Source organism: Chelmon rostratus, chromosome 11 (assembly GCF_017976325.1).
Source record: "Chelmon rostratus isolate fCheRos1 chromosome 11, fCheRos1.pri, whole genome shotgun sequence".
NCBI lineage: Eukaryota > Metazoa > Chordata > Actinopteri > Chaetodontiformes > Chaetodontidae > Chelmon > Chelmon rostratus.
The window spans coordinates 20,596,253-20,609,033 of record NC_055668.1 but is presented as its reverse complement, the minus strand read 5'-3'; the positions used below and the strand labels follow the sequence as shown (position 1 = coordinate 20,609,033).

Genomic DNA, 12,781 nt, shown 5'->3' with positions numbered 1-12,781 from the left:
CAGTAATGAAAATGTACATAAGCCTAACAGGTTGGTTAATGAAACAGAAGTAGGATCGGTTAATGTATTAATTAGATAAGATCTGTCTGTGACTCTAACGTCACTCCAGGAATTAGTCTGTGATAAAGTGAGCCGCCCGTCTTAATGCACAGCTCCACTGTGATTCAGTTCCTCCTTGGGCAGCAACTAATGATCATTTTCATTGTGGATTAATCTGTAGATTATTTCCTCTTTAATTGATTAGTTTATTGGTCAAAAAAATGTCAGAAAACGGTGACAAAGTCGGTGAGTGTTTCCCAAAGATCGAGATGACGTCCTAAAATGTCTTGTTTCATCCACAACTCAAAGATATTCAGTTAACTGTCATAAAGGATGAAAGAAACCAGAAAATATTCACATTTAAGAAGTTGGAATCAGAGAATTTTTTCCTTAAAGAATTACTCACACCGATTAATTTACTATAAAAATAGCTGTCGATTAATTTAACAGTTAAAAACTAATGGACTGATTGTTGCAGCCATAGTTTTTTCCTTTCTGCTTTACGCTTTTGAATTTTCCAACATGAGACTATAAGTCTGTACGCTCGCCATTCACATTCATATGAGCACATCAAACTGGATGAGACCAGAGGACGTGTCTGATTTTTGCTTTGTGTCATAAAACTCTCACCTTTCTTTTATATTCAGCTAAGATGAAGAAACAGCAACACATAATCTCACACATGATAAAAGCAAGGAAATCCCTGACAGTGATGTGAAACAGTGAAGGAGATGAGTAAACATCAGGCTGGATTCACTGTCTGCACTACAGACTTACTGGCATCCTGAGCAGATTTAAGAACAAAATCCATGAACAACATGTAGTGTTTTAAAGCAACAGTCAAATATATACCATCTGATTTTGTTGCATGTAATTCCCAATTATGCCTCAAAATCAATAAATTCTCTCAGATTTAAGTGTTGAATGCTCTGCCTTCGCGGACTTGAGAGGTGGCTGTGAGAGGTTAGCATCAGCAGCTGTGGCCTCATTAATATCTCATTAATTCCAATGGTGGCCCTGTTTCATAGCAACAAAAAAAGGGTTTGGTTTATGACCAATTAATAAACTTGTTACATTCTCATCAGTCTCAGCTGCACGTGTTAAGTGCTCATCAGCCGACATTAGCATGCTAACAATCTAAATCAAGATGGTGAACATTATACCTGCCGCACATCAGCATGTTAGCATTGTCACTTTGAGCATGTTAGCATGCTAATGTTAGCATTTAGCTGAAAACACCACTGTGCCTCGCACTGTTGTTGGAATCCTCTTCTAAAGAACTGAAGTGAGTGGACGATTGATCGGGACAAGTGATGAACAAGGGCCGAGTGTTCGGATTTTCTTCTTTAATTAACTTAATTATCTTTAATTAATACCCTGAGAGGGCCCTGAACAGGTGCAGCTGCCCCTCTGTCCCAATAACACCGGAACACTTTGACTGCAGCTCAATCAATATTCACTGTAAGGACACACACACACACACACACACACACACACACACACACACACACACACACACACACACACACACACACACACACACACACACACACACACACACTTAGCCTAATGCATTTCTACAGCTGCCTCTGCCTTCACTGAGCTGATCTACTGTGTGAAACCAATCCCGGCAGCTTCTCACTGCTCTCCTCCATTGTTGCCTTTAAGTATGCCAATCAATACCGCCAGCTGGCACACACCAACCAATCAATACCATCCATCATTCCTCGGGGGGCGGGGCTTCAAACGTTCACCCTCTGGATATAACAGCGGTTGAAAGAATCCACCGATTGTGTGCTGGAGGGCACAAACACCCTGGGCCTTAATTCCAGCACACAGACCCCTCTGATGGGGATGATGTGGAAAACGCTGCCCCCTTCTGGCAGCAGCAGGACTCATACAGCACAGAACAGGCTCACTTATAGAGTATTTTATCCACACTGTTTAGTAGTCAAGGAGATGTTCAGAATAAAATAGAGCCTCGAGATGCCGCCTAAAGCTGACTGAGACAATAACTTCACTGGATAAATGTATTAAATTAGATTTTTTTTTTTTCTATTGATTTCAGTATGGGATGAATATAACTGCATCTTAAATGCCTTAAAAAGCCTGTTCTGTTCAGTTTAGGATTAAAATGTTAAAGAGACAGTTTCTTACATAACTCTTGATAAAACTAAAGCCCACAAGTGGAGATTATATTTTCTACCTCAAAGCTGATTTACATACAAACTTTTTTATTCGTGGCAAGACAGTAATTGATAGAAGAAGGTGTTTTTTCAATGTTATGAAAATGTATCTAGCCACAAAGAGGTAAGAGATCAGCAAATGAGGTCTGGCTCTTACTTGGATACTTGTACTTAAAGCTTCTTTATGTATTAATATAGATATTTGCCTTTCTTGTTTCAAGGTCCAAAGGCCCTCTAGGTTAATCAAGATTTAAATCTTACAAGACTGCAAAAATTAAGAATGAGACAAGTAAAATCCTGCAAGTAACAAAACGGCAGGAGATAAAATGTGGCTAACATGAACAAAAGGTATGTTTTTAGGAGAGGTTTAAGGGCTCAAAGGTTTCAAATTCAGCAGCATTCAAAGTCAAACAGCAGGGGGAGGCAGAGTGGTCCTGCAGGTTTGAGGCTGACCCCACTCTCTGTGGAGTGCAGGGCTGCAACAAACGGCTATTTTCACCCTTGATTAATGTCTAGATTATTTCTTTAATTACTCGTTTAGGGTCAGAGCTGATGTCTTCATATTACACATATAACAGTCCAAAACTAAAAGATTTTTAAGTTAATCATCACAGAAGACAAAGACATGCAGGAAATGCTCACAATGGAGAGCTGGAAATGCCTGACAAGCAACACATGATTAACTGATTGTTTAATTACATGCAGAATAATTTTCTGTCAGTCGTCTATTCGATTAATCAACACAGTGGATTGTGTGAGTGGCAAACGAGTGACAGCAGTGAACCCTCGACTGTCAGTGGCCAACAATAAAAGCCAGTAAAGTGAATGTAATGTCACGGCTTCTCCACTAGGTGGTGATATAAGCTTGTGTACAGCGTAGGGGTTGTGACCTTATCCAAAAAATGCAAAAAGTACTAAATACAGTAAATAAAAAGGAGATTAGGATTGTTTTCGACTTTTCTAGGTCTTTAAGCCTAACCTGATTGATTAACTGTCACAAACTCTAAACATTGAGCTCATACATGTTATGTCAGCTTTTATGTTTTTAAGAATAAATGATAAGAATTGTGTGATCAAGTGGCCTCAAGGTGCATAAAACATGGATATTTGTTCCGCTCATTGTAAACTTTGACCTTTTCTTTCACAACGTGTGCTCACAGGAAGTAGCTGCAGTATCAGCTCAATGAAATAAAAAGCAGATATGTAAATGCTTGTGAGGCAAAAACAATTTGCATGAAAAGATAAGCAATCGACACATGAAAACTTTTTCTTTTTCTGAAGTTTCAGGCTGCACCACCACCACTTCCTCTACTGTGAGGCCACTGGGTGCAGGTCTTTATTGGAAACCAGTAGCTCTGACTAAAAACCCCACAGCAGTCGTGTACGGCGCACTTGTGGCAGCCGTTAGTTACATGTAAGTTGCACAGCATGAGACAGTTAACCCCTGAGTGGCGTCTACACGAGAACTGTCGCACATCCTCCATCCACCCAGCTGCACCCTATGGCAACATCTTACTGGAAACCAGTAGCTGTAACTGTAAACCTGCGTGGTCGCAAAGCAGAACCTGCCCACAAAACCCTGAGTGTATTATGGGTGTGATTGAACTGTCATTGCTACAGTTCACTGTCAATTCAGGAAGAGGATTTGTTTCAAAGTGCAGGCTCTGATAACACACATGGGAGTGTTGCCTATTAAGGTATGAATGCAGTTACAGCTGCTGAAGGCACTTCAGCTTTTCTGACTGAACTGAGTGAGACCAGTTCCCGGTGGTCTCACTGCAGAATCTAAACCTCCACACACAAAAAAAACTGCAACTTTTATTATTAGCCCTTTCCACTGGGATGGGCTGAGTTTGACAATACTCACAAGAACCCCGGATGTTTTTTACGCCCAGGAGTGAAGAAAAAGGTCACTAATGTTTGAAATCAAACCAGAAATCACATGAGCTCATCTCTTCCACTGAGGGCTCTCTGTGCGGCCAAATCTGAGACATTTCTAAGTAACAGGCAGGAATGAAAACATCAGCTTCTGATAAGAACGCCACCCAAGTTAATTACACGATCTGAAAGTTATCAACTGATAAGATTTTAAAACATGAACAGTGAAAAAAAAACGCAGCGTGATAAGGCAGGAATGCTGCTGGCGGCTCAGGCTGCTCACTGTACTTTCACTTAAGCTCCAAAATGAAAGGATCAGAGGTTCCAGCTGGCCACAGGAGCAGCAGGTATGCACACACACTGCACCCACCCACTCATATGGTGTGCACAAACACCCTCATAAAATTCACACTGACAGGCCTGAGAAGTCAATGAAAACAGCCACACCAAGAGCATTGGTTCAGTTCAGTGAGGATTTTGCATGAAACAAATTTTGTGGTTTTCGCGTTTTACCCTCAGGAGAAGGATCTTGTTTTTCCACCAACTCTCAGGCTTGCAGAAAACGTTCAAATCCCCACTGGCAGATCTAAAGAGCGGCTGTCGAGCTACAAACAAGGCTGCTGCTATTAGTTCCTGAAAAGTTGAGATGTTGGCGATAAGAGGTTTTTGTTGCCTGACGTATCATATCAAAATCGAGGCTTGACAATGACAGATGAGGAAGTGCTTCTGTCCCCGTGCTGCGAGTGACGCGCGTGTTTGCGTTAACGTGCACCGTGATGATGCACATGCTGTACACTCACTGTGAGGGCCCACGCACACTCCTGAGGGCCCAAAGAGGATCCAGGCGTCTAGTTTACGAGCTGCCAGTTTCATGCTGGGTAGTCGTGTGCACATCCCCAAAACTTCAGCAGGATAGGTGCTCGACAGGAGAGGCGAGGAGTACCTGCACACTAGAATCACAGCTCACTGTAGTGCGGTTGCACTTTCAAGTCAGACGTTGTCTGAATTCGGTATTTCCCCTTTAAATATTCTTCTTGTCAGCGTGGAAAAGCATTTCAGAACATTAAAGGAATAACTGTCGTTTTGGGAAAAATGTTTAATTGCCAAGAATTTCATAAAAAAGATTGATACCACTCTCTGTCTGTACATTAAATATGAAGCTAGCGCCGGAGATTATTTTAGCTTAGCATAAAGACTGGAAGTGGAGGGAAACTGCTAGCCTGGCTGGCATTAAACTTCAAACACACCTACCAGCACCTCTAAAGCTCACTAGTTACCATACTGCATCTTATTTCACACACACACACACAACAAAAAAAAAAAATGTGAAAAACGTATTTGTGGTTTTGGTGGAGGTCTGTGCTGTAACTACAACCTGAAGAACAGATGCAGACCTGAGAGCCGTTTCTATCTTTTAATCCAACTCTGAGCAAGAAAGCAAATAATTCCCTAAATGTCAAACTATTCCTTCAAGGTCACAATGAGACGCTGTTACTCTCCACTGAAACCACGACCGTTGGAAATGAAACATAGCGGCTGCCCAGCGTTAAGAAGTGTCAAGAAAAAACACTTTGCATCTGTGACTTTATCCACTGTGGTTTCATAAGACCACAGGTGGTAAAAGAGGAGGAACACACAGAGGAACAAGGTACTCCTTCAACTGAAGTGTGAACATAAAAATGGCGGCAGAGCTGCAAAGGTTTGCTTTTCAGTGCTGATTTACTGAATAATTAAATCATTTCAGGCTCTGGGCCTACCACAGAAAACAAGTTTCATTTTTCAAATCTAGTATCTGATCAAACACACTGACTGACACGTCAGCTGTATTGGTAGAGTTAACAGTCAATATCATCCCTGCTAAGCTGCAGCTCTAACTCATTTCCCATCTGGCCAATGAGACGGCACAATTCAGGTGCAAAGGGAGCCGCTAGGGATTACAAATTTGACAAAGAGATGACTTGAGCTAATTTCAGTTTGCATGTGATGTAAAAGCGGCCTACTCATTTGGTTTTGTCACAGCACAAATAGACACAGGGGTTACTTTCATTTGAATGAGCTATCTGTGGTTTGCATCTCCCTCTGCAACATATAGAGCAGAAGTAGCCTCTAAAAACATCTGCTGCCTGCATGCTCAGGAAAGCCGAGCAGCCCCACTGCTGCGGTGCAGGCCGGGGAGGCAACGGTTGAACCTCTTCTGTAATTGACTGGGCGGTAAATGAGAGCTCGGTCCTCTTGTTGGGAGTAACTCTGCCCACCGAAGAGCTGCTGCTTTATGCTCCAATGCTCTGAGGTTGGTGGTGCTGGGCAACTTAAAGCTGCTATAATACATATTTATACTAACAATGAATCAAAAAAGTACAAAAAATAACTTATCAAATGAAGTATGACTGCTCTATGGGGCATTTCAGCATCTTTCAGCTTATTGTTTTGGTTTTAGGGCTCCAACTTTACTCTTTTGGTTTTCTGTCATGGCTGTTCATCAGCGTCGTTTCCAGCCACAACAAAAGCTGTTACAGCTGCAGAAAAAGGAATTTAGCAGCTAAAGAAGCAAATATTTGCCTTGGGAGTTGGTAGAGAACAAAACTGAGCTAAAAGGAGAGTGTTTCTTGGACTAAAATTCATCATTTGGACACAAACACGACTGGAAATGAATGAAAATGTTGCTCTGTATCTGCTGGGTGTGTAAAAAGCAGCTGCCTGCTAACAAAGTTTGCTGCATCAGCTTAAAAAAAGGTGATGTGTCTTTGTGGGTGAGTGTGTCTGGACTCCTTTCCAGCTTGGCACTGAGCTGCTCTCTTTGCTTCAAATTCCCCCAGACCTCTGCGAGGCTGACAGGAAGGAGCTGTGGCTGCACAACATAAACTCTGGTTACATGACTTCATTTTGGACACGCTTTCGACATGCTTTCACTCTCCGCTGCGGCTGACACTTCACACATGACCTGACGATAAAATTAAACCGAATATCACTTGAGCCTGAATCTCACCTGGCTGACTCATTTCAAGTAGAACTTGAAATTAACCTCACACTTTTCCCTGCATCTGCCCGCGTCTCCATAGCAACGTCTCTCGTGTACATTTCCCCTAATTTGTCTATACGGAGGCAGAGCACACACAGCAGCCTATAACCAGCCGGTTCATGCTTTGAATTGATTTCCATGCTTACAGACACACAACGCAACGACTGAATGTCACAGATATGCTGGAGAGCTCATTCATTACTGTGATCATGGTTAGAGCGGATGGGACTTCATGGTGAATATATTGCTAGAGTAAAAGTGGAAGAGGTTTTAAACAGGGCCAAGTTTAACTCCCCAGAGCTGATGTGCAAAAATCCAAAGATATCAAGTTTACAGAGATATGAAACAAACCAAAGCAGGAAATCCTAATATTTGCAAAGCTGCACGTTTCATTTTTTGGCTTGAATAGAATTATAATCAATATAGTTAAGCAATTATTTCAGCTCGAAGCTAGCAAGCTGACATCTACGTCATAGCAGGACCAAAGAAGTGGCACACCTAAATGGAATGCAGCCATCATTTATATTATTAGCTATGTTTAAAAAACAAGTAGCAATTAAGAAAGTTAATCTATCTCAGATAAGGTGCCGAACACGTCAACATAAAAACTGTGTATGAGACCAACAAGTAAGACCACAAATGACGCCAAGTCAGAATGAGGGAAGGATCTGAATCTCCTCGTCTCGATTTCCAAAAGTGTTGCTTAAAGGTCCTGCACACCCACGCAGGAGGTCAGCACACTGTCCCGTTTGGGTGGACCTAACGTATTGCACCAATAGTTCAGGTTTATCCTACTTTAATCAGCCTTTGTCTGCTGAAGAGATGTTGACATGTCACAGTTCCATTTAGCTGCTCTGAGTCCTGGCATTGTGCATGCTGGCTCACTATTGAACAGAACAGAGGCGGCGGCGTGTTACTAGTAACACGTGAAGCATTCCTGCTATGACAAGTCAAAATGTCTGCTTTGAAAAAGCCCTTTAGATGTCAATCAAGCAGTCACAACTCCCACACACACCTGAGAACGCGTCTGATTGGGTAAAATAAGAGTGACGGTGCTTTTTTTTAAGAGTTTCACTTGTCTGTAACATGCTTGTGGGGGATGATGGGACTGCCAATTAATCAATTACTTTGCCAGCTGCTCAGATTTTTGGATTTGGAATTTATTTTAGGCCACATCCGATTTTGGACTAACACTGCCCCCTAGTGGCATGTCAGAACATCTCACCAAAAGAGAACAATGCTACGACTGACTGGAAATTTTAGTTTAAAACGTGGGATTATGAATTCAGTGCTTCAGCATAATTATAAAAGAACATCTCTTTTGTGTGAAGAACAGACTGAAAGAACATAATAAGACTCACAGATTACCTGAAGCTCGGTAACCAGCTTTATGCCTTGCTGGCTTAACTTGATTCATCAGCAAGGCTGGAACACGTCTTTCCAATTTACAAGTATTTTACATGTAATCTCTCATCATGTGTCGATGCCAGAAATACATACGATGTGACATGGATTAATTGAGGATGCAAAATGCTGCAAGTAACAAGAGGAAGCTTGCTGCTGAGGTCACTAGGAAACACAATGAGGAAATGACTGAGCCACTGTCTTTATATATCTCTCTCTCTCTCTCACACACACACACACACACACACACACACACAGAGAGAGACACACACACAATACAATACATGACCAGGCCTCTTAAAATAAAGGTTGTATAAATAAAAGATGCAAACACACCTCCTATTGTCTCTCTTTCACACACACATTTTCTGGTTCCCCCTGTCACACACGCACACACATGTGCTGTCTCTCTTCCTCTCTCTCCCTCACACACACTTAATATTGAGGTCATATCCGGGTTGACAGCTCTATACTTCTCAGTCTTCCAGCCACATGAATGGAGGAAACAGGGCGCAGGGAAACCCCATGTCAATCATTATGAAACTCACACACCAGCATGCAGAATTCATCTCCATCTTCGCTTTTAATGAGCCCAAATAGCGGAGACATGAGGTGGTGACAACAGGCAAAAGGAAATATGGAGGAGAAAGTTATTAGAAAGTTGAGCAATATTCTCTCAAGCTATTTCTCTGAATGCTGAAGTTCAGCATCAGAGGAAACAGAAGCAAGACACTTCTTAAAAAGTGAAAATAAGAGAAAAGTCGAGCGTTTGCAGCAGGTTGTGTCATGAGAAAAAAAAAGGAGAAGAAATATTCTCCAGTGTGGTGATGAGTTCAAATACTGTTGGAAATATTAAAACCCTGTCATAGCAAATTTGACCCGTGATTGTAGCCAAAGAGATTAATTATGTAATGAGAAATAAAATGTGCATGATGGACAAAGAAAAGAGGACAGAAACGACCACAGAGTACGTTAGAACAGCTTGACAAAACAATCTTAACTCAAGGTCTGCTTACTTACTTTCCTCTGAGCTTTCAATCATACCTCAATTTCTTCATCAGTGGATAGATAGAGCTGCTTGGCCGTCATTCATTAATATCACTGCGGGTTGCAGCTGAAGTATAACTTCATTTCAGTTTTTCTTTGGTCAAACTATTATTTCCAAGGTCACGCCTCAACCTTCATGCTTGAAATTCAACTAGTTGCCAAAATGCTCTTCCATTAAAGAACTTGCACCCAAGATGGCAGCACAAGAGACCAAAAGCCACCAAATTCCTCATTTGAGCAGTTTCATAGTGTGTGCATCATTCGTCATATTCCTTATATGTTACTGTATTTGTGCTAGTTCAGGCAGCTTCAACAATCTTCTTGTTGTATTAAGGCAGCTGTAGCTCAGCTCAGCCATTAATCGCAGGGTTTATGGCCAAAGCCTCTTTGGAAAGAAAGCGTGGGCCAGTTTTTCTGAGCACTAAGGATACCCTGCCATCATGGATGAGAAGTCCTCAAAGTGCCCAGAGAAATGGAAATAAAAACATCGACGTTTCCATGACAAGTAGACAAACTCCACGTCGACAAGGAAGATGGTGTGATGGAACTGAAAGCACCAGAACAGCTACTAAATGGACCTTGAGCTGAGATTGTTTCATCATGCAACTAGCACTTGTCCTGTGCAACTGCAAAAAAAAAAAAACTGAATCTGATGAGGCACAGTAGTAATATGTTTATCTAAATTTCTGATTAATGTTTTACTGAAATAAATCTCTTTCCTGCAAAACCCTCAATCATATTTTTTTTTAATTCTGATGCGGCAGCAGAAAGTATGTTGTGTCCAAACAGTTAACCATAGTCTGTCGGTTTGCCAGAACTGTTTAGCTAAAGCACAGTTAGTTGTGTTTTAGAGGTTTTAATTCAGCAGGCGTTGGCACATTAAGGCCGCCTTGCTCTTTTCCGACATCACGTGAACGCAGCATCTCCCAGTCACTTCCCTGATTGCAGCAGTTCATGAGGCGTTTAAGTGACGCCCACTGCGTTCTGGTAAGACTCTTTCCAGGAGGTGACGCTCAGCAGCCACACTTCACATGCTGATAAGAATCATCAGACTATAAAAAGATCAGTGAAGTTCACACAAGTCACAGGTTTAATGTGTAATGAGCGGCCGCTGCTGCGCGGACGCTTCACGTCCAGAGTCAAAGACAGGAGAGAAAAAAAAAGGTGCAACCAAGTCAAAGAAACGTGTTTCAGAACGAGTCATTCAATAACTTTTTTAAAAAAGTAAAAAAAAAAAAAAGGAAGAGGAAGACCGGGTTACTATCTCTGTCTGACACCGCACACTTCCTTTTATCTCTTTTCAAACCGCCCATTACGCATGAGAGCAGTTGACTGTTCTGCAATGTCAAATTCTGTGCAAATAAATTCATGAAACACCGGCGTGGAATTGCACAAATTCAGCCTCAGTGAGCGCAGACTTTTATCAGTCACAGGCTGCTTCCTCGTCTGGACTTTGAAGGGAGCCCAGCTGTGATGTGATAAAACCTGTCTGAGTTTCACGCGTTTAATTCATCATTGAAAATCATCTGGCGGACTTACCTCGCGTCACCGGCGGCCAGGCGCAAACTTTGCACGCCTTTTCTTGCTCTTTTTAAACTCTGCCAACATTTGCGGGCCTCGCATCTGCACCAATATCTGACCTGACACATTTTCTTTCACTTTCAGACTTTTGCGTTGCGGAGTGAAAATCTTCGTGAACGCACCGCGAGCCATGTGCGCGTCTCCCCCCGTTTCTCTGTGCCTCCTCACTAACTTTCTTAATTGCTGCACCAATTGTCCGCTGCAGTTCCACCATTCAATACTGACGGAGCTGCGAGACTTGCAGTGTAATACATTTTTGTATTTTTGGTCACACCCACCTCCTGTCAGTCCTTCCCTCTCTGCTGCACCAGAGGAAGCCTCATCATGAATGGAGCTGTTTGTCATCAGTGTTGAACTAGATCACACACACTCTCTCTCTCTCTCTCTCTCTCTCACACACACACACACACACACACACACAGCGAGGCATGCTGTAAAGTACATAGGCACATTCATTTATTTAACAATAGCTGAAGGTGCAAACACACCAGTCACTCACCTTTGAACACTGCAGTGAACTCACAGCCTGAGGATCAGCATTACAGATCAGTCACATGCTGCTTCTCCTGCAAAATACACACAGTACAGGAAGTTTAGGAAACACAAAATACAGTGAAGGTGCCTGAAAATCTGTTTCTTACAGGTGATAACATACCTGCTTGATGTTTTCATTATGGTGGCCTCCATGTTTCCACCCGTCTGGGAGTCCAAGCAGTGTAAATCAAACCTAACTGTCTTTTAAGAATCTAATAATGTGTTTAGTGTATTTGGCATTACTAACAGGAAGGCAGTACGTGACACACGTCTATGAAAATGTCAAGAATAAGAGAAGAAAGTCCAAAACTTTCCATCGTGGTATGTGTCCTGAAAACGGATGATGAAGAGGCCTGTTTGAACACGGGCCTACGAGCTTCAAAGTTCAATTTCTTTATCCAAACAAGCCTAAAAGTGACTTTTTTTCCAGTTGAGACTATATTTAAACAATCAACAGGGTCGGCAGCTGTGCTAGCAGCTATGTGAGACCGTACACACCAGTGCTTTGAACTAAATGCTAATATTAGCAATACCAACATGCTCAGAGTGACTCTTTAACTGGAATAATGTTTAACATGTTACATACAGCTTAGTTTTGTGTTGTCATGTAAGAATGCTAACATTTGTTAATTAGCATTGAAAACAAAGTAAAGCTGAGGCTGATGGGAGTTTCATTAGTTTTACAGGCGTTGAACCAAAGTACCAGAAAAGGTCAAATTTTGACCTGATGATGATGCCGGAGGAAATATTAAAGGATCATCCTGAGGGGAGCCGGACCACGTTTTAACCAATCCATCCAATAGCTTTCATGCATTTTACTAAAACCAACAAATGTGGAGCTGGAGGAAAAGTCAGGGGAACAACAAAGTCATCAGGATTCACCCTCTGGGGGCCAGGTGTGCTTTACCGCATGAGAACTTACCTGGCTGGTGTTTCCACCACAAGTGATCTGTAAGTTCTTGTTCCCACCCACCTGGGAGTCCAAGCAGTGTAAATGAAACCAAACTATTTGTAAGAAGCTCGTCACAATAAAAGAAATAAAAGAAACACAATAAAACCTAGAATTAAAATGAGTTATTGAATTCAGTACGAC

At 41.9% G+C, this 12,781-nt stretch overlaps 1 long non-coding RNA gene across 1 annotated transcript in view; it reads right to left on the bottom strand.

Annotated features, from left to right (window-relative positions):
* Window positions 1–11,395, bottom strand: part of LOC121614208 — a 75,475-nt gene extending 64,080 nt beyond the window's left edge. Inside the window, exon 1 of the long non-coding RNA XR_006007221.1 lies at window positions 11,113–11,395. This is a non-coding gene — a long non-coding RNA (uncharacterized LOC121614208). The remainder of the gene's footprint in view (window positions 1–11,112) is intronic.
* Between the last annotated feature and the right edge of the window lie 1,386 nt (window positions 11,396–12,781).